General features: G+C 41.1%; 1 protein-coding gene and 1 pseudogene across 1 annotated transcript in view; one reads left to right on the forward strand and one right to left on the reverse strand.

The window, feature by feature from the left end:
* The window catches only part of LOC127201967 (SNW domain-containing protein 1-like), a 29,404-nt pseudogene extending 7,938 nt beyond the window's left edge, over positions 1-21,466 (reverse strand).
* The window catches only part of Cab39l (calcium binding protein 39 like), an 83,700-nt gene continuing 62,980 nt past the window's right edge, over positions 6,269-26,988 (forward strand). The window contains exon 1 of the mRNA XM_051160641.1: positions 6,269-6,356. The gene's annotated coding sequence lies outside the window, so the exon portion shown is untranslated. The remainder of the gene's footprint in view (positions 6,357-26,988) is intronic.

A 26,988-nucleotide genomic window follows, 5' to 3' on the forward strand; every position in this document is an offset into this window, starting at 1 on the left:
TCTTTGGTTTCGTTTGGTTTGTAGCTGAGGCTGCCTGGGAACACTTGATCCTCCTGCCCCTAGCTCCATAGTGCTAGAGTGGCATGTGAGAGCCACCAGGTCTGGCTTAAGGTGAGATCTCTTAAAGAGACACATCAGTCAGAAAGAAAAGGCTCTCAGAGGTAAGGCGACTGCTATACCATACAAGGGTAAGTGAGGGCTGTGAGAGCTCAGGGAATGCTTGAAAAAAGAAGGCACCTTTAGCAACAAATTAGAAGATGGTGAATATGTATCACAGATGGCACAGTAAGAGAAAAAGAAAGGAGAAAAGAAAATCAATATCTTTAAAAACTAAAATAAAGACAAAAGCTGGCATGGCTGTAGAGACCTTTAATCCCAGAACCTGGGAGTCAGAGGCAGGTGGGTCTCTGAGTTTCAGGCTAGCCATGGACTACTTCTGTCTTAGGATTTTTATTGCTGGGGCTGGCTTAAGGTTCAGAAGTTTAGTCTGTTGTCATGGTTGGAAGGATGGTGGTATGTAGGCATATGTGGTACTGGTGAGGTATCTGAGAGTTCTACGTCTGATCCAAAGGCAGAAGAGACTGAGACATATTTCTTTCCAACAATGCCACACCTCCTAATAGTGTGACTCAAAGGTTAAGGGCACTGCCTCCTCTTCCAAAGGTCTTGAGTTCAATTCCCAGCAACCACATGATGGTTCACAACCATCTGTCTGGTGCCCTCTTCTGGCCTGTGGGCATACATGCAGACAAAACATTGTATACATAGTAAATTAAAAAATAAATAAATAAATAAAAGAGCTCCTCTCAGGTAAACCAACGTTCAATGGTGGTTGTATAACATTGTGTACTTAGTCCTAGTGGATTGAAAGCTGAAAAGTAGTTTAGACAGGAAACGTGGGGCTCATTTTGCCATAATAAATCGTGTAAAGCAAAGCACTGGACTGCAACACTTGTCAGGGCTACAGTTCCTGAGCACTTAGGACTAAAGAAGGACAGCTGCTGGCTGTGTCGAAAGGAGGCACCCAAATATGGAACTCAGCCCAGAACACTTGATACTGACATGTGGTCTTGTAAAATGCTTGGGTTTTAAAAACCAGCCTTTTTTCGCCATGGAAATAAGACCAAGTGACTTGGGGGAAAAAAATCACATGGATTTGGTGCTTTTGTCAGTAATATTTTATTTTAGATAATAAAGCAACAATTTTTTAAACTATTAAAGGAAAACCAGTATTTTATGTCACCTAACTGTCCTTCAAGAATTTTAGGACATTTCTGGGTATGATAGCATACATGTAATCTTAGCACTTAGGAGGTTGAGGTAGGAGGAGCAGTTGTTCAAGGTCATTCTTTAATAATAAGTACCTGGCCAATGCCATCTACCAAAAAGTTCAATCATGAAATGATTTAAGAATTAATCCCAGCACTTGAGACAGAGGCAGGTGGATCGCTGTGAGTTCAAGGCCAGCCTGGTCTACAAAGCGAGTCCAGGACAGCCAAAGCTGCACAGAGAAACCCTGTCTCGAAAAACCAAAAATCACTGTTTCAGTCCTTCCTGAAAGGGTTATACTAGAGAATAAACTTCAGCAAGTGATTGGGAAAATGTTCAACATAAAATCAGGTGCCCAGCACTAAACACATTTTGTTACAGCTCCAATATTAAAAGATGGGAATGATGGTTTTAGAGCTATATGGTTTAGCAATGTAGGAAGTCTATTTTAGAGGAAATAAAAGTACTATGCCCAAGCCATGAGTAGCCATGTCTTAGGAACATGGATTTGAGTTATTCTGATTGATATTTCTTTTGCTGAAGAAATTGCATGAAGTCATGAAATCATAAATCAATTTAAATAGTTTTATTCTTTGGAAATTTCATACACGAATACAATGCAATGTAGTTAGATCATAGCCATCCCCTACTACCCCCCCCTCTAACTCATCCCAGACCTTCCTTCCAACTTAGTGGTGGTTTTGTTTGTTTGTTTGTTTTTGTTTTTGTTTTCTCTCCCCCAATAGCTATGGACCACACCATTTAAAGCAAAACAAAAACCAAAACTTAATTCTTTCTCTCTCAGCAACCAGCTCTTTGGCTGGGCCTGGGACCTCATGTGTCCTTTACCTTTCCTCCTGGGGTGTTGATTGCCTTAAACTTGTGAATATTTATGCCCACAACCACAGCTGCTATGAATTCATGAATGCAGTGGCTTTGTCGTGTCCAGAAGATACCATTTCACAGCAATTCTCCACCCCCAGCCTGTGTACTAGGAAAATTGATCCAAAATGATTAGCTTCAAGTTGTAGCTTAGTAAAACTCTTCAGAAAACTTCCCTTCGGTTTGCAGGAAGAAAAGAGGCTAGCAACAGACTTCTCAACTAAGCACAACAGCTGTGCAGCAACCAGCTAAAGTCTGAAAGTACAAGTCAGGCTTTTTATAACTGTAAAGTATTTACATGGTGGAAATTACATGAGCAAAGACAAATGACAAAATGGGGAAATGTTTGGAGCTGGTTTTTATTAAAACCAGTTTTTAAAAATCTAGGAAAATCATCGACCAAAGATTTGAAAGGAGACTTCACAGGAAGAGAAATAAGATGATAGCTAGATGAAAAAGGTCCCAGCTTTAGCCACAAAGACAAGTTCTCATTAAAGCTATGCTAAACTGGAGCTGTTCCAGGCTGGGGAGATGGTGCCATTGGGACATGCTTGCTGTCCTAATGCTTACTAAGGTCTAGGTTTGGACTCCAGCACCCACATAAAAGCCAAGAACAGCAACACGCTTCTGCAACTCCAGCACTGGATGGGGGTGGGGTGGCTTAGGAGGAAGGGGGGTGATAGACATAGGAGGATCCTTGGGCACTAACTGGCTGGCCAGCCCAGCTAGTCAGTGAGCTGCAGGATCAGTGAGCATTCCTGTCTCAAACACTAAGACGTGGGATGATAGAGAAAGACACTGAAATGAACCTCTTGCGTACATGTGCCTACAACTATATACACATACAACATTAAAGCTACTCTAAAACATTTCTAACCAAAATCTGGAAATTAGGCTCTTCAGATGATGGGAAAATAGGCAAACGGGAACATTGCTGAACTTGGACACCCAAAGTATCTGGGAGGGAAGCCTGCAGTATCCAGTAAAAATCACATGCATGTATTCTTTGGCACAGACATTAAAATACTAAATACTAAATACTAAAATACTAAAATACACTCTCATAGTTCAGTACTATTAGTCACTGGGCACTGCTTGTGTTAGGCAGGGTGCCCTGGTGTACAGAACCAGAAAAATGTACCTATGTTGTTCTAAAGGATGCATTCAAGTAGCTTACATGTTAAAGGGTGAGTAATCCAACCCTGCCTGTCTACATGCTGGAGAGGCTGAGAACCTGGTAGGCATCCATCCCGTCTATGAAACTAGATGCCTCAGTCCTGATTTGCTGCTTGAGGCCTGGAAGACTCTTGGAGGGTCTCTGGATCTTAGTGTTGGAAGATCAAAGGAGAAGTAGTCTGAGCTGAAACAGAGTGTCACCAGCAGCAGCAGAGGTACTACTCACTAGCAGGAAACTAAGGCCTGAGGGCACACTGCCTTTTCTTCTGGGCCAGCTGTTGGAAGGTATAGTCATGCTGTGGCGAGTTTTCTCCCTCACTTAGTCCTTTCTGGACACTCCCTCACAGATCTGCCTGAGTTGTGTCTCTTAATAACTAAAGGTCTCACCAAGTTGACATTAACCAGCATATTAAATGCTCATTAGTAGGAGTATTGACTGGATGTGCTATAGTGTAGTACAGCTAAGCAGTAAACAACAGGACAATCTTTAGGCAGCTGGTGCCCTTCCGAATGACCCTCTACATGAGTGATATATAAAATAACTGAAAGGCAGGAAAAGATGCCAGCGACAGGAGGAAGCTGTCTCTTAAAGATAACTTGCTTAAAATTTGACCTTAGAATTATGTGTATTTACAGATTCAAACACAACGTTAAATAAAATGATGGAATGAAAAAATCTGAAAAATAACTAAAATAATGACTATACTATGTTTTTACATGCTGAGAACACCAGCACACAATAAAAAAGGAGCTCCCTAGTGGGTTTTGGACCTAATTTGGATGGTCCAGTAGTGTATATGGCAGTAGGGTTTGGGTGTGTTGACTTAGGAGAAAGTGCTATTCATTACTAGGAGTTTTATGTATTGCTGAATGTTGACAATCATTTAGAACAAATTATTACAGAAAAAAATTACATAGACGTGCACCAAGCATTAACAGTAGCCCTTGAGTCAGATATGCTATCACACGTTTGCAGTCTCACTCCTGGCATGGTGATAGCAGGAAAATGGTGAATTTGTGGCCAGCCTGGGTTACAGAGCAAGAACGTGTTGAGGGAGAGGGAGGACTGGGAGAAAAAGGCGGGAGAAGAGTAGGGAAGAAAACTGGGAGATGGAGGACATGGCAGCTGGCTCCACAGGTTAGCTAGCATTCTGCTGGCATTGTCGGGACATTTATATTATGTCACTTACCCTATCATTGCAACTCAGTTTTGTAGGTTCAGAGAGTTTTTCAAATAATTTGATTCCGTTTACACAGTTATTACGTAGGAGACTTGATTTTAAAACCCAGGTCCATGTGACTTCAAAACCTGAGCTGCTTTTTATTATTACTGTACTGCATTACAGGCTAAACATCCACCTTGAAGAAGAAAGACCGTCAGGAGTGAAGATTCAGCGTAAACCTGTAGTGGCTGCTTGGAAAATGGAGACGCAGACTTCAGATTGGCGGTTAATATGCTGTTCATGCAGGAGCGATGCACTCAAGGAGAGAGCTGTGAGTTTCCCCTAATTTCTGAAAGGGATTGTCTTGGTTAGGGTTTCTTTTGCTGCAGTAAGACACCATGACCAAAGCAATTTGGGGAGGGAAGGGTTAATCTGTCTTATGATTACAAAACATTTGTCATTGAAGGAAGTTTCAGGAACTCAGACAGGGCAGGTGCAGAGGCCATGGAGAGATGCTACTTACTGGCCTGCTTCTTGTGGCTTGCTCAGCCTGTTTTCTTACAGAACTCAGGCCACCAGCTCAGGAATGGCCCCACTCACACTAATCACTAATTAAGAAAATGCCCTACAGTCAGATCTTATGGAGGCATTTTCTCTTTCTCTCTCTCTTTTTTTTTTAAAGATTTATTTATTATGTATACAGTATGCATCAGATCACATTACAGATGGTTGTGAGCCACCATGTGGTTGCTGGGAATTGAACTCCAGACCTCCAGAAGAACATTCTTAATTGAGGTTCCCTCCTTGTGTCAAGTTTACATAAAACTAGCTAACATAGAGATGTATATACAAACTGTTATGTTGATGTAGAGTTGTCCCCAATGGCTAAGTAAAAAAAGTATGGCAAGGTAGAAAAGAACAAAACTTGCTTGGCATGGAGACTCAGCAGGTGCTGTACTTACCGTACAAGCTGCACGCCGGGGTTTGATCCCCGGAACCCACAGAATCATGGAGAAGGAGAACCAACTTCATAGTTGTCCTCTGGCCTCCATGTAAACACCCTGAGACAAGACCCTACCTGCACACAAGTCTTGTACGTCCATAAGTACGTGTACACACACACACACACACGCACACACACACACACAAGAAAAGGAAAAGAAAATGCCGAACACAAACAGTTTTTAATGGTACTGTAAAAAGCAAAAAAACCCTACAAGATGATCTCTGTCACACTTCAAAGTTCTTTTGTGGTTTTTATTGTTTTGTTTTGTTTTTTGGTCTTTTGGGGATTTGTTATTGTTGTTTTTGTTTTTTGGAATTTTTTTGTTTCCTGGTTTGGTTTGGTTTTTCTATTTTGTTTTGTTGTTGTTTTTTGCTGTGAAATAATAAAGTTTATCAGACTGCCGTAAGAGGAAAATCTCAAAAAAAAAAAAGAAAGAAAGAAAAAAGAAAATTCTCTCACATCAGCAAAGGCTTTCCATATCCTTTTGGAGAAGTCAAGGGATCCTCTGAACTCGGTGTTTCCTTGTGTTGTTCCGGTGCTGGTGGAGTTAGAGATCCCGGAGTTTGCTTCCCCAAGCCAGCCCTTAAACTCAGCTACCTAATCGAGTAGTTGGGTAGGGATTTTTTTTTTTGGTTTTGGTTTTGTTTTGGTTTGTCTGTATTTGGTTATGCTAGAGAATCTAATTTGTAATTTCTTATAACTGAAAAGTGTGAGAGACTATGTTAGATTTGCTATAAAATTTTTTCTACACGTTTTATAGAATTAATAATGAGCTTTTTCTGGTTGCCAGAACCGTGCTGGCCAGTGACTGAAAGCTGCAAGCATTGGACGAGATTTGCAGAAGACACAGGCTTTCCAAGGTGAGATAATAACAGTATAAGACAGTATAAGATCTGGGTTATCATTTCTCTTGATTACTTGTGAACTATATTTTACATGAAGAGTTTAATGTGAATAAATATACTCTCCCAACCTGAACTTTACAAAACCATTTAAGAAGTAATAGAATTGCATTTGCAGTAATACACAGACAGAGCTGGATCACTCTCCTCTCAAACATGTAAAATGCCCACTAAAACAAATGGATCCAAGTGTAAGAAAGGAGAAGAGCATTCTGGGGTAGGACCAAACACCAGGGTACTGTATAAGGTGCTGAATTCTTTGAGGCTGCCCTCAGAGAACCAACAGAAAGCATATTCTCACATCAGCAGAGGCTTTCCTATCATTTTGTAGAAGACAAGGGATTGGCTGGAATAAGTTCTGTTTCCTCCTATTGGGTTCCGGTGCTGGGGAGAATGCAAAGATCCCAGAATTCCCTTCCCCAAGCCAGCCTTTGTATTTCCACTGGCTTCCTTGTTTATAAGGCATGTCTAAAATTCACCTACCTGTTGGAGTAGTTGGATAGAGATTGGCACTGAAGGTTAATACAATATTTTAACTTTACCCTGTTTGTCACTGTCTCCTTGGCCCAGGTTCGGCTTGACTCACTTGTCTTACCCATTTTCTTTGCTCACAATTATCTTCTTTTACTCCATATCACTCTTTCAGGATCATTTCCCTTCTTATCAAAATACCTAGAACAGTGTTTTCCTTCAACACCATTCTGTTTGCATAACTCTTCTGTGCATGATGGCTGAGTCCTAGAGACAAACTTCTTGTGTCTTACAGTAGAGTAGGAAGGCTGGTGGGTCAGAGGCCATCTGCAGTGGCTTCAGGTCTAGGTGGAGGTAAGATCTCTGCTAGTAATCCCTGCCTGTGAGCTCACACTTACTTGAAATTTAGAGCTTTGATTTGTAGTATTTTCACAGTTCTAAAACTCTACAAATGGAGTGTAATCAAAAGTAGATATAGTTCTATGATACTCTTAGGTACTACATAGAAACAGTTACAGATTCTCTGTATAGGGACATATGCAACCATAAAATAATTACAGCTAAGCTCTAACAAATACACAGTTTTTAATGAAAATCACACAAATGTTAGGGTGAAAATCAAGGTACTGTGATCAGTACTTAGCAGGAAGAACAAAAAGCTAAAATCCATAAGATGTTAGTTGTTAGAAATGTCCAGTATATAAATATTTTCATAAAGTTAGAGACTGTAAAAGTGATCAGGCAAATTTAAACAAGAATCAGTTGCATCTGAAATGAAAGTTATAATTTAAAAATAACTTTTAAATTTTAAGCTTAAAATTATTTTTAAAAAATCAAACTTTGAAACAACTTTAAAAATAAGTAGTAGATTAGCCCAGCATATAGGCATAGTTAAAAGCTGCTCACAACCTCATAGAAAATGTAGAAGATTGTGAAATGTTGAATAGGATTTCAGAGAGAAAATGCCAGGCTAGTCTGAACCATGTGAGACTCTTGCCTTAAAAAAAAGAAAAGAAGTAATAAAAACATGGACTAGGTATGAGAATATTCATAGTGATCATTGGCATTTACCCGAACTAATGAAAAACTCAAATCCTCAGATTTAAAGGACCCAGTAAAGTCTGTATTCAGAGTTAACACTGTGAAGCTGCAGAATGCAAACACGGGCTCTAGTGGGCCACATCCCACACAGAAATCTGTTCTGGGTGTTAGAGCAGAAGGGAAATGGCCCTGAAAGGTCAAGGTGGAGTCAAAGAAGACATGGTGAGCAAAAAAAAAGGGGAGGACAAGTGAGTCCAGTGACAGCTAGAGATGAGACAGTGACAGACAGAGTTATGCTGAAGTGTTTATTTTACCTTCAACTCCATGGACGTTACTGGACTAGGAGATTAGAATTTTAGTATTCCAGGCCCATGCACTGTATTAACAAAAAAATAAATAAAAACTTATTTCAAATATGGTAGCTAAAGGCAGATAAATTATGTTTATTTGTAAACCAAAAGTGAGGAGGGAAAAAATGACAATTTAAAAGAAAGCAACATTATGTGTTTATTCATTCATTCTTTCTTTTGATGCTAAGGATTGAACTCCAGACTTAACATACACTAAGCACACACTCTGCCACTGAACACCCCAGGTACTTGTCTGGGGATTTGTTTTTGTGTTGCTGTTTTGAGACAAGCTCTCGCTATGCAGCTCTGGCTGGCCAGGTGCTAGGTAGCTCAGGGTGGCCTCAAGGGTGAGGTACTTTACTGTCTGTCTCCTGGGTGCTGGGGTACAGGTGAGAGCCACTGCCCTGGCTCAGGTGCTTCGGGTACTTCTTTTACTTAGTTATTTTGAAATTCATCCATATTATAAATAAATATATCCCTTTATTCTTCATTTTCATTGCTGAGAAAGACACCTTTTTATAGATACACCACAGTTTGTTTATCCTTACATTTGTGCATAGGAAAAAAATGTCTTTTTTTCTGAATTTTGGTGAATTGAGCTAGTAAGATATTTACCAACTCTGTGGGTAACTGGTAGCTTCTTAGCTTTTCAGTAAAGAGTAATAACAAAACCCTGAAGAGATTTTAGGGATCATTAAACAGTTTTTGTACACATAATATTAATAAGGCTGAATGAGAGGGAACAGATTGAAAGAACATTGTCATTGGCTAGTGAGGTGCCATCAAAATGATGATATTCTAAATAGCTATGTAAAAGACAGAGCTACTTGTTTTCATGGCTAGTGGGACTGCTATGTAAATATTACAGTAGTCATATAATTATGTGAAGCATAGATATATATTTTTTAAGTGCTAGGAAATGCAGAAATAAAACAGCTTTGGTGTTAACAGTGGGGGGTTGTATTTGTTACTATTCCTAAGATTTTAGAGATGAATTTTCAAGTAGGAAAATACATGTTTTAAAAGTAATTTAATGAGTGCTTAGTGACTTGCATACATAAGACTTACAATTTTCTTAGAATTAATCATTCTTACTTAAAATTAGTTCTCAAGTACATACTTTGAAATGAAATCACTTTGTGTTGCTAACATAAAAATATCAGCAATTTGGCTGGGGTAGATGCTGTAGTTTACAAATTCAGTGCATGGTGGTGTTTTGACTACTTCAGTTATTAGAAGTAATTATTGAGTTGTAATGTCTTTGATCTTTACATATTAAGAAATGTTGCTAGAGCTGAGGATGTAGCTTAGTGATAGAGTGATGAATTGCCAGCACGCATGATGTCTTAGAGTTAGTCATCAGGACCACTCAAAGAGTAAGCGGTCAGATGTGGGGGAGAAATGCCCCCTAGGGTGGGGAGTTTAGTTCACTGTAGAGACGTGTTTACCATGCTTGAGCTGCTGGCTTCAGTCTTCAGGTACCAAACAAGAAAAAAGCGCATGTTAATATAATGTATGGTGCATTCTCTTTATGGGTGAATGGTGTTGATTCAGATCAGTTCTGTTCATTTTCATGGGTTCAGAAGTATATTGGATGCTGTAGGTCATAGGGCTGTAGAGGCAGAGGTCGTATATACAAATTATCTGATAGATGAAGTCCAGACTCTTTAGTTTTAGCATCATTTTTATTAGTGTGTAGGCATGTGTGTGTGTGGGGGGGGGTGTAGGTGTCTGTAAATATGTGGGTGTGTGCGAGTGTCTGTATGCATGTGAGTGTATCTAAATATCTGCACTTAAGTATGGGATTATGTGTGTGTATCTAAATATGCATGCAAATGTGTATGTATCTGTAAGTGTGTGTGTGTGTGTGTGTGTGTAACAGTGCATGTACATGTGTGTGTGTGTGGGCATGGGAGTTTGTGTGTATTACAAACTTCAAAGTTAAGTTTTTGAAGTTGAGAACTGCTGTTGCTGAGTTTGCTTTTCATTGTCTCTAACCCTCTCCTCCTGTCTTCCTTCCTCCCTTCCCCTCTCACCCTTCCCTTTCCTTTTTCTTTCCTGTGCTGAAGGAAGATCTAGAACCTCACTTGTGCTCTTTATCGCTGAGCTATGTTCCTGACCATAGCTCTGTTTTATTTACTTCTGTTTTCATTTTAACCTTTTTTGTGAATTTCATACATGAGAACTTCATCTACCTCACTCTTTCCATCTCCCCACTATGACTCCTCCTATGTCCCTCCTCAAATCTTAACATTTTATTGTTTCATATATGTGCTATAGGTTTTATCACACACACACACACACACACACACACACACACACACACACACACACACACACATCTATAACCTACCAAGTCCACTTGGCTTTGCTTGCGTGTCCGTGTGTCCACGGCTGACCACTTGGCATTGGACAGCAGGTGCAGAGCTGGTACCTGCAGGAGCTGATGCTCCCTACGCTGCCGTTGCTTGCCTGCAGTAGTTCAGCTAGAAGTAGGACCCTGTAGAAGTTCCCTGCTCTCAGTAGAGTGTCAGTTGGTATTGTCGCTATGCCTATCTTGTTCCCGCAACCAGGTTTTTTGAGAATTCATGGTGCATTTTCCCTGCATGTTTGGGGAACAGTGACAAGAGGCATTCTGGTCCTCTGACTTTTACTGTCTTTCCACCCCATCTCCCCCGACGTTCTCTGAGCTTTGCATAGGGGATTTTGTTGCAGATACAGCGATTGGGGCTGGGGACGCCATGGATACTTACGCTCTGTATTTTGACCAGTTATGGATCTCTATAATCATGTGCACCTGTTCTCAAAAGAGGCTTCTTTAATGAGGGGTGCTCGTCACACTTACCTGTGGGGACAAAGTATTTAGAATGCAGCTAAAATTACATTAATTTAGACAGTAATAGGTTTTCCTATAGAGTCTATACCACTTTCACCTATAAAAAATTGGCTAGGTTCATAGTGCCAGGCATGATTTCACTCGCATTGAATGGGCTTTACTTAGTGCAGTTAGACCGCTGTTGTTTACCCACAATCGAAAAGTACCTCTCCAAAATGATTGGAGGCAGCTTGCCAATCCAGATATTGCTGTACTTCATACTTTTTACAGCTGGGCGAGATGACTTCCTAGTCTACCCTTCCTAGGCTGCTTATAAAGGACCGTCTCATATCAGGAGAGCGAGTCCTTCAAGGAGGAAGCTTCAAGGTCAGTTCTGTCTCAGTTCCTCCAAGTCCTAAATCCATGGTGTCTTCAGCAGTAGGGTTTCACCTTCAAGATCTGGAAGGCAACCAAGGGCAATGGAATAGCCTATATTAGCTCAGAATACCTTATTTCCTGACCAACAAATCAAGGGAAGGTTTTCCATGCCTGGGACAGTAGTGCATGGCCCTTACAAGGAGCGTCCTCACCCAGTGTCGTGCTAACTCCTTTAAAAACAAACAAACAAACAATATATATATATGCTTATAGACATAAACATATAAGTATATACATATATTACATAGGAACTTTTATGGAAGCTTGTTTCCTTATGAAGAGTCCTGTTTTTTTTTTTTAATAAATCATATAATTTTTGCCTTTTAAGTAATTTATACTAGAGTTGCTTATAATTTGAAGTTGACTTTCTTTTTTTAAAAAGTTTTCTTACTTTTATTTATTTATTTATTTATTACGTGGGGTGTGTGTGTGTTGTGTGGGTGTGGTGAACTGTTCACACATGTGGAGGTCAGAGGGTAACCTGTGTAACTGGTTTTCTCTTTCTGCCACATGCTCTCGGCATGGGATTCAGACTTTCGGGCTTCTTGGCAGCACCTCTACCTTCAGAGCTTTATTCAGGACAGTGAGATATCAGTGTTTGTTGGAGGACTTCCTGAACAATATTTTGGGTGTCTTGTTTTGTTTTGCTCCTGTTAAAACTATTTGAAGAAAGTCCAGTCTTCGTATTGGTATGTATTCTCTCTGTGCTTGGTACTATAAATGAGACAGTGCCTGCAATTGTGACATTGTCAGTAGTGCCAGCTTCTAGGTCCTTACTAGGGCCTGCTGTTTAAACTTTTGTTTGCCCAGTGCACACCAAACAGAAGACAGTGGAATAGTGCTTTTAAGAACAGGTATAATAGATACCTCAGTTTCTTTCTTTGCCTTACTTTTTAAATCACTGACTCTGAGGGAAGTTAGCATGTCGTGAGCATCTCTCTGAAGAGGCCTTTTTAGTTAGGGTTTTTACTGTGACAGAAACCTGAGGAAACTAAGAGCAATGATTTATTTGGCTCACACTTTCAGAGATTCTGTTCCCTTGTGGCCAGGAAACAGAGAAACAGGAAAGGAAAGGTCATGGGTATCTTTCCAAGGCACATTCCTCCATTGAACTAGGCCTCGCTTCCTGCTTTCCAACACTTCTCAGTACTGCCATCCCATTTTAAAACCATTAAGTGATTAATGTAGGTCAGAGTCCTCAGGAGCCCATCACTCTCTTTGATTAGATCCCCATCCAAAAAACCAAGCCTATTTGGGAACAACTTCATATCCAAACAGTAACCAGACTTCAACAGCAGGGAACTGTAGTCTCTTTGCTGGTGCTTGAAACAGTCCTAGGCGGAAACCTTAGCCTGAGTAATTCTGCTAATACTGTGGGATTCCTGGTTTTCAGAAACCATGTGGGAGAGTAAACCTTAAGCTTTGTGGTTTCAATTTATAAATTGGGACAATTGCTGTGTAGTAGAATGATATTAGTATTGGTAATTTAGTTGAGTGATGCAGTAGATCAGTATTCATCGCTAAATTCCTACGCTGAAACCTAAACCTCAGTGAGATAGTATTGAGGTGCTAAGTCTTGAACCCTCATGAGTAAGAGTTAGAATCCTTTAGTGAGTCCTGTAGAAGCTTGCTTAACTTTCTTTTTTTAAAAAAAAATATTAATTTATTCATATTACATCTCAATTGTTATCCCATCCCTTGTATCCTCCCATTCCTCCCTCCCTCCCTCCCACTTTCCCCCTACTCCCCTTCCCTATGACTGTGACTGAGGGGGACCTCCTCCCCCTGTATATGCTCATAGGGTATCAAGTCTCTTCTTGGTAGCCTGCTATCCTTCCTCTGAGTGCCACCAGGCCTCCCCATCCAGGGGACATGATCAAATATGGGGCACCAGAGTACGTGTGAAAGTCAGTCCCCACTCTCCACTCAACTGTGGAGAATGTCCTGTCCATTGGCTAGATCTGGGTAGGAGTTCAAAGTTTACTGAACGTATTGTCCTTGTTAACGTTCTACTATGTAAAAAAGAAGGAAGATCAAACTGACCTGTGTGACCTGGGAAGCAGACCTTTACTACCTAATGAATCTGCTACGTCCATGATCTATTTTATAGCCTTCAGAACCATGATAGAAATATCTATGTTTGCTGCTGAAACAGCTTAAACAGACCAAGACAAATGCTGTCAGAACAAAGAGGTTATTTTATTTTATTTCATTTTATGTGTGTTTTGCCTACATGGATGTCTGTCCACCACCTGCATGCAATGCCTGCAGAGGCCAGAAGAGGGCATAAGCAGAGCTTTGTGGTTGCTAGGAATGGAAATATGTCCTCTGGAAGAACAGTTAGTGTCTTAACCACTGAGCCATCTCTCCAGCCTCAGAAAAATACTTTTTAAAGTATGTGTAACTTTGAGGTCAGTAGTAAATGGTAGGTGACTGGGACTGCAGATCAACTTGAGTAAAAGCATGGAGTTCCAGTCTTAAGGAAGCTGTAGTCTCATGTCCTTTGATGAGGTTGCCAATTAGGGCTCAAAGGAAACCTGGGGTGGGGGATCTAATTAAAAACTGAGAAAAGAGAATTATTATAACACTGTCACCATAGTAGTGTGCAAACTAGAAAAGGTACGTAATGAGCTGGGTAATATGGTTAAGCAAATTACTATCCAGAGAGTTGAAGGTGCTCCCTAGTTTATTCTTGCTTCTTACTAAAATGTGAGCGAAGTATGTTAAAGGAAGGACTGATAGGTATGGTGATGCATGCCTGTAACCCAACACTCAGAGGTCAGAGGCAAAGAGATTACGGCAAGTTCAAGGCCAGTCTAGCCTATATAGTGAGTTCTAGGATATACATGGCTATATTAGTCAGACTTTGACCCAGAAACAAACAAAAGGATCAGTACATATGAAGGAAGTCAGTCAGTAATAATATACAATTTAAGAAGTGGCTGCTTTCCTGGCTGGGAGTTTAGTTTAGTAGTAGAGTGTTTTCCCAGGATGCATAAGTTAATCTCCAACGGGAGTGCGGTAGGGAGGAGCTATTTCCAGTCCAGGGCACTGTGAGGGAAACAAGGTCTGAGGAGAAGCTGAGTATTTTCATGTAAAATACTTTGTTGGTTCTTAAGAAAGGTGCTCCTGAAGACTTTTCAGTCAGGTGCATTTTCAGATTCCCCTGAGTTTTCCTTGAGCCCTACTGCCCTACAGACCAATAGTGTGATTGATGGGTTCACTTAGGAAATAACGGGGCTCCCAGACCCCAGGGAAATGATTCTCACTGCAGCTGCTTCAACAACATCTCAGGGTTACTGTTTTTCAAAAGTACGGCTCCTACGAGACCTGTAAAGCTTCAAGAAAACTGTTTTGAAGATTCGTGCCACCTTGAACTTAAAGAGTACACAGCGTTCAAAATGCAAAGATGCCTCTCCTCCCAGACGTGTACGTGGGTATGTGTGTAAGGATAGATAGATAGATAGATAGATAGATAGATAGATAGATAGATAGATAGATATGTAGGATGCAGCAGTGAGGCTGCTCAGCATGGGCTAACATTCATGAAAAAGAACAACTCAAAGAGTGGAACCTTGAAGATGGTTAACTTAGCATGGGGAACTGTTTCTGGTGGAGGCAGAATGGAGACTCAGCAAGGAGCTCACAGCTGTTGCCTGCTAGCATTTCTTTTAATTTTTTTAATTTTTTATTAGCTTTTGGGAATTTTGCAGCTGTTTAGACAATTTTGCAATCTTTTCACAGTAGATGTAGATTATTACAGAGACCCACAACTGGTCAGAACGCAGAGAATAAGTGATTATGGGTGCCCGTCCACGACCTAAGCAGGCAACAGCTGGAAGCTCCTCGCTATGACTCCAATCTGCCTTTACCAGAAACAGTTCCCAGTAGAAATGCTTTTTGGTAAGATATGAAAACTGCATTGTTTATGGGCATAAACGTATTTAAAATACAGCTAGAAATTATATTGGTTTAGGAAATGGCAGCTGAAGGTTCTTCTGTCAGGTCTGAGAGCACTCCAGCCACAGGTCGCTGGCTAGGTTTACAGTAGCAGGCAGGAATTCCCTGCTGTTGCGTGTGCTCTGGATCCAGTCAGACAGCTGTTTGTTATCCACAAGGCACCATTGCAGGTAGCTTGCTCTTCTCATCGTTGTTGTGGTTCATAGGCTTTACAGCTGAGTGGAACTGCCCATTGCGTCTCTCTTGCCAGTGTGCATAACACCCTCTCACTGTGAGAGTCAGTCCTCAGGGAAGAGGTGTCCAGGTCAGTTGCTGCTCAATTCCTCAAAGTCCCATGCCTCAAGTATGTGTGATCTTCAGTGATAGGTCTCACTTTCAAGTCCTGTGTGGCCATCAAGGGCAATGGTAATAGCCTGGGTTGTTTTTGGAGTCTCTTGGACTCCCCTGAGCAACAACTTGCAGTGAAGTCTCTAATGCTTGGAATCAGGGGTTTTGTTAGTCTGTAGCTCTTGAGATTCGGGGGATGTCACCAGACAGTGCCACATGATTTTCTTACTTGTGGATCGAAGTTCCAAATCTTTAGATTATGGGTATATCTGCAATAACCACGAAATCCAGGAAAGTAAAAAAGGGACTGCAGTGTGGTTGGGGAAAGGGCTCTGGAGAGGGAACTTGTAGGACCCAGGTACTGTGAAGGAGGGGATGGGAAAGAGGGGGCTGTGGAGGGGTTTGCAATAGAGAGGGAAAGTAACGGTTACCAAGATTGATTGAAAAAGCCACGGGAACATTTATTTTATACTTGGAAATACACATATAGGGGCTGGAGAGATAGCTCTGTAGTTAGGAGCACTTGTTCTTCCAGAGGGCTGGAGTCTGGACCCCAGCAGCCACATCAGGCAGCTTACAACCAGCACCTATTGCTAGCTCCAGGGACTCTGATGCCCTCTTCTGATCTCTACAGGCAGCCACACATTAGACAGACACACAGAAATAGAAATAATAAATTTAAAAGTGCATGTATGTGTATACATATGTAAAAATTTTGAATGAAGTTAGGCCTAGCTGCATTTCAATGAGCTGCTCATATGTAATTCCCGTTTGTCTTCTCTCACAGTCGAGGAGTTGAGCTCAGGGCATGGTAATTTGCTAAGCACGTGCTCTACCACTGAACTATATCCCTGGCCAGCTTCCATTTCTGAATAGGATTATATACAGGATTGTCTGTATCTGACTACGATTCTCCAAGCTCCTCCTAGTGTTTGGCCTTGGTCCCCTGCATCTGTTTCAATCTACTGCTGGGTGGAGCCTTTCAGAGGACAGTTACACTGCTCTCCTGTCTGCAAGCATAGCAGAGTATCGTTAATCATGTCAGGAGTTGGCTTTCTCCTGGGTGGGTCTCTAGTTAGGCCAGTCACTGTTCGGCCCTTCCCTCAATCTCTGTTCTGTCTTTATCCCTGTACACTTTGTAGGCAGGGCTTTCTCAGAAAATTGGGAATAGTCCTCAAGACCCAGCTATACCACTCCTGGGCATATACCGAAAACATGTTCCACCATACCGCAAGGATACCTGCTCAACTATGTTCATAGCAGCTTTATTCATAAAAGCCAGAAACTGGAAACAACCTAGATGTCCCTCAACTGAAGAGTGGATAAAGATGTTGGTTGTACAGAAAATTTGATGTTGGCAAATATTTGACTTTGTATTTTTCTTCAAGAATGACAGTTACTTTTTCCTGAGAGGTTTTAATGGTGTTTCTTTGTTCTGCACTTTTGGAATTCTGACCCTGCTATGTTATGGGAGGTCCTTCTCTGATCATGTACTGGATAGTGTTAATGCTCCCTGTGTTTGCATGCCCCTTCCTTCACCTGCTTGGAGACGGTTTTATGTTGGGGTTGCTGTGCCTTTAGATTTCACCTTGTTCCTACTGCTCCGTGGGTGGGTTTGTTTTCTCATTGTGTCCTAGAATTCCTGGAAGTTGTGGCCATGCTTATTTCTGTTACTTTTCTTTTATTACGTCTTCTGTAATAGCTCCTTGATCTTGCCTCAATCCTTGATGTTTTGTGTTACTTGATGTGTTATAAATTGAATCATTTTGTCCAACATTTCTTCTTTGTTGGTGTTGGTTTGTATGTTTTCAGAGTATCAGTTCCTTGCTGAATTTCTTGTCTATGTTTCTGACTTTCCCTTCCATTTTATTGACTTTCTCACCTATTCGGATGATTTCTTCTTCAGATCTTTTATTGATTTTTGTTTGTTTTAAGCAATGTTTCTTGTAGCCCAGGCTTCCCTGGAACATATTGTGAGCTATGGTCTTGAATTTCTAATCTTCCTGCTTCTACTTCTGTCATGCTGGCCTTACAGGCATGTACCACTACACCTGGATTGTGTGATGCTGGGGAGCGGATGCAGGGCCTTGTGCATCCTAGACAAGCACTTTGCCAGCTGAACCACATCCCGATCTCCCTGTCTCCAGCTCAGATGGCCTTTGTAGGTTTTCGTTTTCGTTGCTGTATGTTATGCTCAGAGTCAGACCCAGGGTCTTGTGCACGCTTGGCACGTACTCCACCACTTAGCCGTATCCTGTTTCTTCCTTAGCTCTGGAATTGATTCCTTTACTCATCATCTCTTTGTTTTTATCCTCTTAGAAAACATTGATAGTTTTTAAATCAAATTATAAAAATCATAAAATAAAATTATAAGTCTACTTTTAGATCCTTCAGCATTTTACTCATTTCAGTACCTTTGGATTTGGTATTTGAGGAATTACAAGCTTAAGTTATGTTGCCTTGTTGTACTGTATTTCTTAGGCTTCTGTGTTTCAGTTTCCACATCTGCTGCGATGGCGGTTTCTTCCAGCTTCATTTGAGCCGTCTTGACTTGAGGGCTCAGTCTCTAGTACTTTAACAATTGCATGTGATCAGCACCTATAACCTGCAGGGTTGCTGTTTAAATCCTTATTTACATCGCTTCCTAGTGGTTAGCCAGCCTCCACCCTTTTGTTCTAATCAGAGTGTACTTGTTGCGGCTCATTGATATTGACTAGCTGTCTAAGTATGAATTTTTGGTTTCCTTTAGAAAATCACCATCAGCTGCTACTGCTCAGAGGAAAAAGGGTGTGCTTTGGTTGTGATATCTAATAGGTTTTGAAAAATCAGTGCAAATTAGAGAATTTCTCCTATTATCTGAAGGAAAATGTGCCAGTCACTACTAGTAGTTTAGATAGCTTCTTTAAGTTGTCTAGTTCCAAACTTGGGGTATTTGGGGATATTTGTTTTGGTTTTTTAATGAGACTGGGCCTTATTGTGTAACCTTCATGGCCTGGAACTCTATATGTGGACCAGGCTGGGGCTTGAATTTACAGAGATCTACCTGCCTCTGCTTCCCAATGTTGGGATTAAAGATGTGACACCACACCCGGTGTCCTTTTTGAGAGTTTTCAAAGAACACTGACATTTGTTGTCAAAATTAAGAACTCACTTAGAGCAGTTAGAGGCAAACAGACAATGTACCATCTTTAATCAAAGCATCCAAGAACAGGAATGTATGCCCTAGTTCTGGCCAGCAAGTCGAGTTTACTCCTCACCATCAGCTGCAGGAAGATAAATATCGGAGCCTTCAGAGCCATGAGAGACTCAGCCTCCTCAGTCCTTGGTGAAGGCGCCCTTCTTCTGTCATCTGGTGTCTGCCCAGCTCCCCCTGGGCTGACACTTGTGTTGAGGAGTAGGACAGTTGTTTCTACAGTGCCTTGTTTTCTTTACATGTTGTACGCTGCCCTTCCTTCTCCATAAAGCCTGTGGCTCTAAATCTCTGCTGTTGGATGTTCTAAACAAAGATAGCAGATTGTCTGTCTCTTTCCTTCACAGTCATTATAAACTTTGCGTGCTGTATTCACCTGCTGGGCATGGTTGCTTCTTCCAGCCTGTGATGACTGTTCTTGGTTGTCAACATGGCTACATGTGGAATTAACTAGAATCCAGAGATGGAGAACACACCTGTGAGGGATTTTTGCTTGGCTTGAAGGGTGGATCCTCTTCTAGTCCTGAACTTTGAGGTGGGAAGACACATACCTTTGATCCAGATCTTGAAGCCTCTCATCTGGGCCACACCTGCTGCTGGAAGCCTATCGAAGGACCTGGGAGAAGGAAGTTTCGTTCTTTGCCCACTTGCTCTCGCCTTGCCAGCAAGTCCTTCCTTCACGGGCGTTAGAGCTGCCTTCTTTGCGATTCCAGCATCTACCGCAGACCAACTTAGACATCAAGCCTCATAAACTGAGAAACTTCTGGATTCTTGGACTTTCCATTCATAACTAGCCATTGTTGGATTAGCTAGGCCATGGCCTGTAAGGCATTCTAATAAATCCCTTCGCCTTCCATCACATATGTTTATACCTACACAGACAGACAGACAGACAGACACACACATACAATGTGACTTTATTTTAATTGAGCATTTTAAACAAATACTTGCTTGTGCTTAGTATATGTCAAGCTCTACTATAGATGTTAAGAATTAAACAGTAAAGAAAACACACAGAGCCAGCCTTCAACACAGCTTATACCCTAGCGTCTGCTTTTACTACCTGTCCACTCCTTCCTCCTCCTCTTGCCTCCGTGCTCATGTCCCTTGGGGCAATTGCTATCCGAGGTCTTTTAAAACAACCATGCTGGTTTGCTGCTTCCAAAAACTTGTCCAAACCAAAAGGATCTTCCTCAAACTGAACTAGTCCTGTTTGGCCTCTCTGACTATGATCTGAACCAGAAAACTGATCAGCACCAAGTCTGTTGGCTTTTATCCTGGTTTCTACATCATCATTATATGTCCCTGTCCGTAGCTTTATTGGTCCTGCAGATACTCTGAGCCAAACCTCTACCACCTCTGCAGGCCTCTTCTCCACCTGCAAACCCACTGTCCATACTGAACTTCATTGGAAGTTCAAGGGTTGGGCACACCGAAAGCAATGACTCCAACTGTTCTCTGCAGTTTTGACCTCTATCAGGAGCTGACCTGGAAGGGTCCCAGTCAAGCCATCTCTCTTTTTGTATTGTTTATCCTATTCTTTTTGAGCCATCTTTCTTTCCCCTTGGGCTTGCATTTCCACAGCTTCTGATCAGAGATGTTTAGAGCTTGAGCCAGTTTGTACAGTCTGAAGCCCTTCCATCAGCAGCCAGCCATTTATCTAATGGGATCGTATAACCCTTTGCATTCTTCCAGTTGGAAATACAAGGTGACGGGGTGGGGTGGGGTGGGGTAGGTGTGATCTACCACTCTAGTTGTTTCTTTACCGTCGGTCACCTTCTAACTAGGAGAATGTATTGTAGCTGCGGGAGGAGACGGTGTTCCCCAGGGAACTTTTTTATTATTCTTGAATCGTGGAGGCTCCATTGGATCTTTTTGCATTCCTACCATCCAAATAGCCCTCTGTTTAGCTCCAGAGTCCAATGCTGCTTCCTGCTGAGATGCTGTGTAGTGGCTACACCAAGCAGTATCAGATTGTCCACTGCATGAGCTGGCATGGCAGCACCAACCTCTGCTATTTGGGCTTCTCCAAAGCTACTCTTTTCTTTTTGTTATCTCATTAACCCCCTCTTCATCAGGCCCTTACAGGTCTGGGACGTCTGCATTTATGACCTCCTTTGAAACCAGGCCATATATTTGTTGTGAATAACCTTGTCTTTGGACTGTTTCTGCTGAGCAGTTGCCTCATATTTAATTTTTGCTTCAGGATCCACCTGAATGGCCAATGCATTCAATTCCTTTCTCTTTTTTCCCATATCCAGTGGATACTGGACTACATGGATTTCTGAGAAAGCACCTCCATCTCCAAAATCCTCTAACAAGGGTGGAATCCAGCCTTTTGGGTCCCATGTGGGAAGGCTGTCTTTAAAAGGAGACCAGCAAGGTCCTGAGATGTCTGAGACCTTGTTCTTTCTTCAGTTTCAAGTTGGTCCTGAGATAGCTGAGTAGGCACAGTTAAAAAGCTGGAGAGCGCCATCTTCTGCTTCTTCTAGTGCAAGCCTCCATTTTTTTTTTTTTTTTTAATGGCTGTTTGTTAGGGTTAGGGTGGAAAAGAAAAAAAAAACCCAGCTGTTTATAGAGATGCTTAGCTCCTGTTTTTTAAAATGTATTTTTTCTACTTATGAAGGCTATGGTAGAGAATATACATATTATATAATATAGTATACATATGGTTGGATGTGCATGCACATATGCGTTTGCATGTGTTCATGCACATAATTTGACTGTATCTCAGTGGTAGAGCAGTTGCCAAGACTGTGAAGCTGTAGATTGGATTCCTATTCTGAGAGAGAAAGGGAAAAGTTCGGGGAGGTGCTCTTAATCATTGAGCCGTCTCTTCTACAGTCTCCTTGTTCTTTCATTAAAGAGTAGTCTATAGTTTTGAGCTGCCCTCATATTCTCTTAATAATATGTATTCTTACCCTAACAACTATAAAGAAAATGAATCTAGTTACAAGCAAATAAACAAACAGAAAAGGAAAATAATGGGTGTGGTCTGTGGCTATAGCACTGAGCCCATTCTGTGGGTTATAATGCTGATACATTATTTCTGAAATTGAGACTATAAGGAAGCATTTATTCAGTCACTGGGTGTGTAGGGTAATTATTTGAAACTAGACAGAATTGCTTGGAATCACCCTACCACCTTTTGAACTAATTCCTTGAAGAAGAGTAATAATAATAATAATATAAAGATAGCCCAGTATATAAAATGTGAGAGCATTTTGGAGGTGATGTAAGTTAACCAAGTTCCTCTGCCCTATGTGTATCCTAGCATAAGAAATTAATATAAAACTATAATAAAAATTAAATGGCTCTGTCTCCAGGCCTGAGTTTATGCTTTATTAATTTTCTTCCAGAGTGTTATTTTTGCTTCAAAAGTACATTATCTTTTAAATGCCTTTGTTTTGTTTTGCATTTTCACTTGGTGTGCTTGTTGATATTGGTTCTTTTTCTTACCCTATTGGTCATCAGCGCCATTACCTGCTGAGCCATGTTGCTGGCCCTGAAAGATATTTTTGAAATAAGGAAAACCATGTTTTATGCTTTCTGGTATTGACTGCTTTGTACAAATTTTCCTGTAATTGTGATTTATTTTTTCTGCTTTCAGAAGGGACCTCATTTGTTTGTTTGCTTGCTTGCTTGTTTGTAGCATAGAGTATGTTGTCCTGGGATTCACTTTGTAGCCCAAGCTGGCCTACAACTCACAAGAGGTCGGCCTGCCTCTGCTTGCCTTCCCTGTGTGGGGATTAAAGTGTGTGCCCCGTGCCAGGCTCTCCTTTGCTGTTTCTTATGGTTCTGACTTGGTGACTAGTTACCACATCTTCACTTCTGAAAGAAATTGACCTTTGTTCCCTCTCAGTTCTTTGACACTGCTGTTCTGCTGCCTTTTCATAAGCTGGGTTTTTGGTGTTTGCTCTTATTTCTTTGTCTCTTTGTCTCTCTAGCTTTTTTTCTTAAAGGGCTTTAAGGATGTTCTTAAGTGATTCTATTGTAATGTATATTGGCATTATTTTCTTCTTGTTTGTTACACTTGGTGATTTTTATTCTTAGATTTGTTTTTTAAATTATATTTTATTAATTTATTCATATTACATCTCAATTGCTATCCCATCCCTTGTATCCTTCCATTCCTCCCTCCCTCCCATTTTCCCCTTACTCCCCTCCCCTATGACTGTGTTCTTGGATTTGTATGTTTATAGTTGAATTAAAACTTGAGAACATCACCAGCAAGATTGCTTAGTGACGATATGGCTCTTGTCAACAGGCTTGAGTTTGACTTCTGGAAACTACATGGTGGGAGAGGACTGAGTAGTAGCAGGTTTGCCCATGAACCTACACACAACAAACACACGTCTCTTTAAACAGTCAGTCATTATTTTTCCTCAAGCATTGCTTTGTGCTTCCCATCCTCTTCTCTTTTGAGATTCAAAGGATAGATTTATCCTTTAAGCTCCTTGGGGTTTTCCCATAGTTGAAGAATTTACTGCTCATCGGTTTGTGGAAGTGATTGTTCTCAAGATGTTTTCTTTTGATAATGCCTTCCACAGTATCAGGTTCCTTATGCAGAGCTTTGTTTCATTGTCTAGAAATTTGCTTTGGGTCACTTTTTAATATTTTCTATTTCTGTATATGTATATGTGTGCGTAGGGCGGTTTGTTGTTTGGGAACACTAGAATTCAAGCCCAGGGCTTGGCACGTGCTAGGCAAGGGCTCCTCTCCTGAGCTCCCCTGGCAGCCCTAACACTCTACCCTATTTAGAGGGAGAGGGAGGGAGGGAGGGAGGGAGAGAGGGAGGGAGGGAGGGAGGGAGGGAGGGAGGGAGGGAGATTTTGTATATACTGTTTTGTGTGCACCAGCTCACGTGTCCTCACTTATGTGGATGCCAGGGGACAACTCTTGTTGTTTTCCCCTGTCCATTTACCCTCTCCTCCACCCACCCTCCCCCCCTTTCAGGACTGGAGCTCTCACCTGCTAATAAGTAAGCTAGGCTAGCTGCAGGGAACCTCAGGGATTTGCCTGTTTCCACCTCCCCAGCTCTGAGAAGACAAGGCCTTTCCACTATGTCTGTTTACTTTGAGCACATGCCAGATAGATATTGTATGTTCTATGTTGTGCGTTAGACTTTTAAGAATTTCTTTAGGGTTTTTTGTTGTTGTTTGTTTGTTTGTTTGTTTGATTGATTTTAGCTCCCTTCAAGGATCACCTAAAACTCTTCAAAAGAATTTGATCTTTGTAAGGCTTATTTTTCATCTGTTTTAGGAGGAATCAATACTATTTTTAGTGCAACTTTCATCTCAGCACTGAGACAGTATTTTTCTGAGTAAATAGCCTGATTTTCTGTGAGTAATTTCTTTACTTGCACCGTTGGAATCATGGCTAGTACCAGCTGTGTGAGTCCTGGGGATCCTTGCACCTGCTCCCTTCTAGCAGTTCCTGGAGTTTTCTCACAGATTTGTGCCTGTCAGCTCTCTGATCATAATTTGCATAGAACTCTTTGTATTTCCAGAACTGTCTTCATAGCACATTGGATGGCTTCTAGTCCCCTTGGCTTTTTTTAGTTCTCAACTGTCTCTTTACCCAGGGAGATTATTGCTGTGTTTGGATTACTTTGCTGTGGATGAAGCAATGTAATAAGCTGGGTTGTCTTGTGCCCAGTGTCTGAAGACTGTTGTTTACTGTGTGTTGCTTGTCTCTTAAATTGTATAGATGGCAGAGTAAAAATTCACCCCAACCCTACTCATCCTATCCTGAGGCAAAGCCCCTATAGTTGTGCTTGTAATTCTTCTTTATCTGAATAGTCTTTATAAGAATGTTCTTTTTTGCTTACTTTACCAGTGTTAATTGGCTTTCAAGGACATTTGATTACTATTGAAATTTTAAAATAACTTCTGTTTTTATTGCTATGGTCAGAGAAGGAGACCTACCCCATTTTTAAAATTTAATTTAGTTTCCTAAGAAAAAGTAAAATAGATGTCTCTGTGATGTAATGGCATTTTTATTAATTGTCTGTGTGCATATGTGTCTGTGTGAGAGGGGTGATGGGGCCTGGGATGGAGCCCTGGGTCTCTGTACTGGCTGGGTAGATTAGGTGATCACTCTGCTGTTGGGCAGCATCTTTATCCCAATGGACCTTACTGTCTGTGCTGAGTTTTGAAGCCATTGTTGATTCAGATAATATCTGTCTATTTTAAAGGTTCTTTAAAACATTTACCTTGTGGTTGTTCTAAGAACCACTCTTAAGAAATTAAAATTATGGTGCCTCACATTTGACCATGTCCCCTGGAGGGGGAGACCTGGTGGCATTCAGAGGAAGGACAGCAGGTAGCCAAGAAGAGACTTGATACCCTATGAGAATATATAGGGGGAGGTAATCCCCCTCAGGAACAGTCATAGGGGAGGGGAATAATGGGAAAATTGGGGGGGGCGGTGTGGGAATGGGAGGATACAAGGGATGGGATAAACATTGAGATGTAACAAGAATAAATTAATAAAAATAAAACTGGCAAAAAAAAAAAAAAGAAATTAAAATTTTCTTTGATTGAAAAATAAACTTCTATTTTAAAAAGGTTAATTTTGAGTTCAGAATGTTTTTGTTTTATTTTGCTTTTGTTTTTGTTTGTTTTTCAAGACAGAGTTTCTCTTGTGTAACCCTGGCTGTCCTGGACTCAATTTGTAAGACAGGCTGGCCTCAAATTCACAGAGGTTCACCTGCCCCTGCCTCCTTGAGTGATGGGATTACAGGTATGCTCTGCCACTCCCAGCTATAGAGGAATATATCCAAGGTACGAGGTATTTAATGACCCTTACAATTTAGAATTGTTTGCATTTGACATCTCCTTTAAAAAATAAATAAGAAAAAAAAAAAAAGAATAAATAAGAACTGAGCATGTCCATTATCCCAACACTTGGGAAGCTAGCAGGAATTCAAGGCCAAATTAGATTTGAACAGTGAGGGACTGTTGAAAGAAAAGAGAGCAAAAGGAAAGGAGACATACAGACTAGGAAATACAATGACTTTTTAAAAATGTGATTGAAAGAATAGTTTGCTGGCTATCTCTAAATAAATTTGATACCTACTCCTAGGTGATAAGAAATGTCCAAATAACTATGTCTAGTATATTTAAAATTCAAAACTCTTGTTTTAGTTGGGATTATAACGCTGCAGCAGAGCACTTGTAAAGCATTCACAAGCCTCTGGATTTGAATTCCATCACTGTAAAACAAACCTATTGTGAGCCGGGGGTGGTAACTCATGCCTGTAATCCCAGCACTCAGGAGGCAGAGGCAGGTGGATCGCTGTGAGTTCGAGGCCAGCCTGGTCTACAAAGTGAGTCTAGGACAGCCAAGGCTACACAGAGAAACCCTGTCTCAAAAAACAAAACAAAACTATCACATTATTCATTGTGTGTATGCATTCATATATGCCGTTCTTTGCATTTGTTAGTTCCCTCCTTTTAGCATGTGGGTCCTGGAGATTGAATTGGTTATCAGGCTTGATGGCAGCACCCTTGTGGGCCTAGTCATCCCACTAGCCCAAGAAGCTATACTTTAAGGCCAACTTGTATATACATAGTTTTCTTCAGGTAAGTAAACAACTATTTAAAAATACTTACACTTTAATTGAGCTCATATTCTTAGAAATTCTTCTTTCTTTACTTTTTCATTGATGTTTTTATTTTTTCACTTTACATCTAGATCACAGCCCCCTCCCTCCTCTCCTCCTGGTCCCTCTGCCCACCTGCTTTCCCCTTTCCCCTCTCCTTTCTCCCCTTCCCGGGACACTTTATGTCTATTGAGAAGGATTAGCATATGAGTAATGGGTCCCATAACTCCTGCTGTGAGATTTATAATCGGAAGTTCTGCCAGGAGGAAAAACAAGGGCCTGTGAGATACTGGGGGTTGGGAGCTGGCCTGTGACTTGAAAGCAGCTGGCAACTCTGTATCCTAAGAATCCTGGCAATGTCTTCCAAGTCACCTTTCCACTCTACTTTCCCA

The sequence above is a fragment of the Acomys russatus genome, chromosome 18 (genome assembly GCF_903995435.1).
Source record: "Acomys russatus chromosome 18, mAcoRus1.1, whole genome shotgun sequence".
NCBI classification, from domain to species: Eukaryota; Metazoa; Chordata; class Mammalia; order Rodentia; family Muridae; genus Acomys; species Acomys russatus.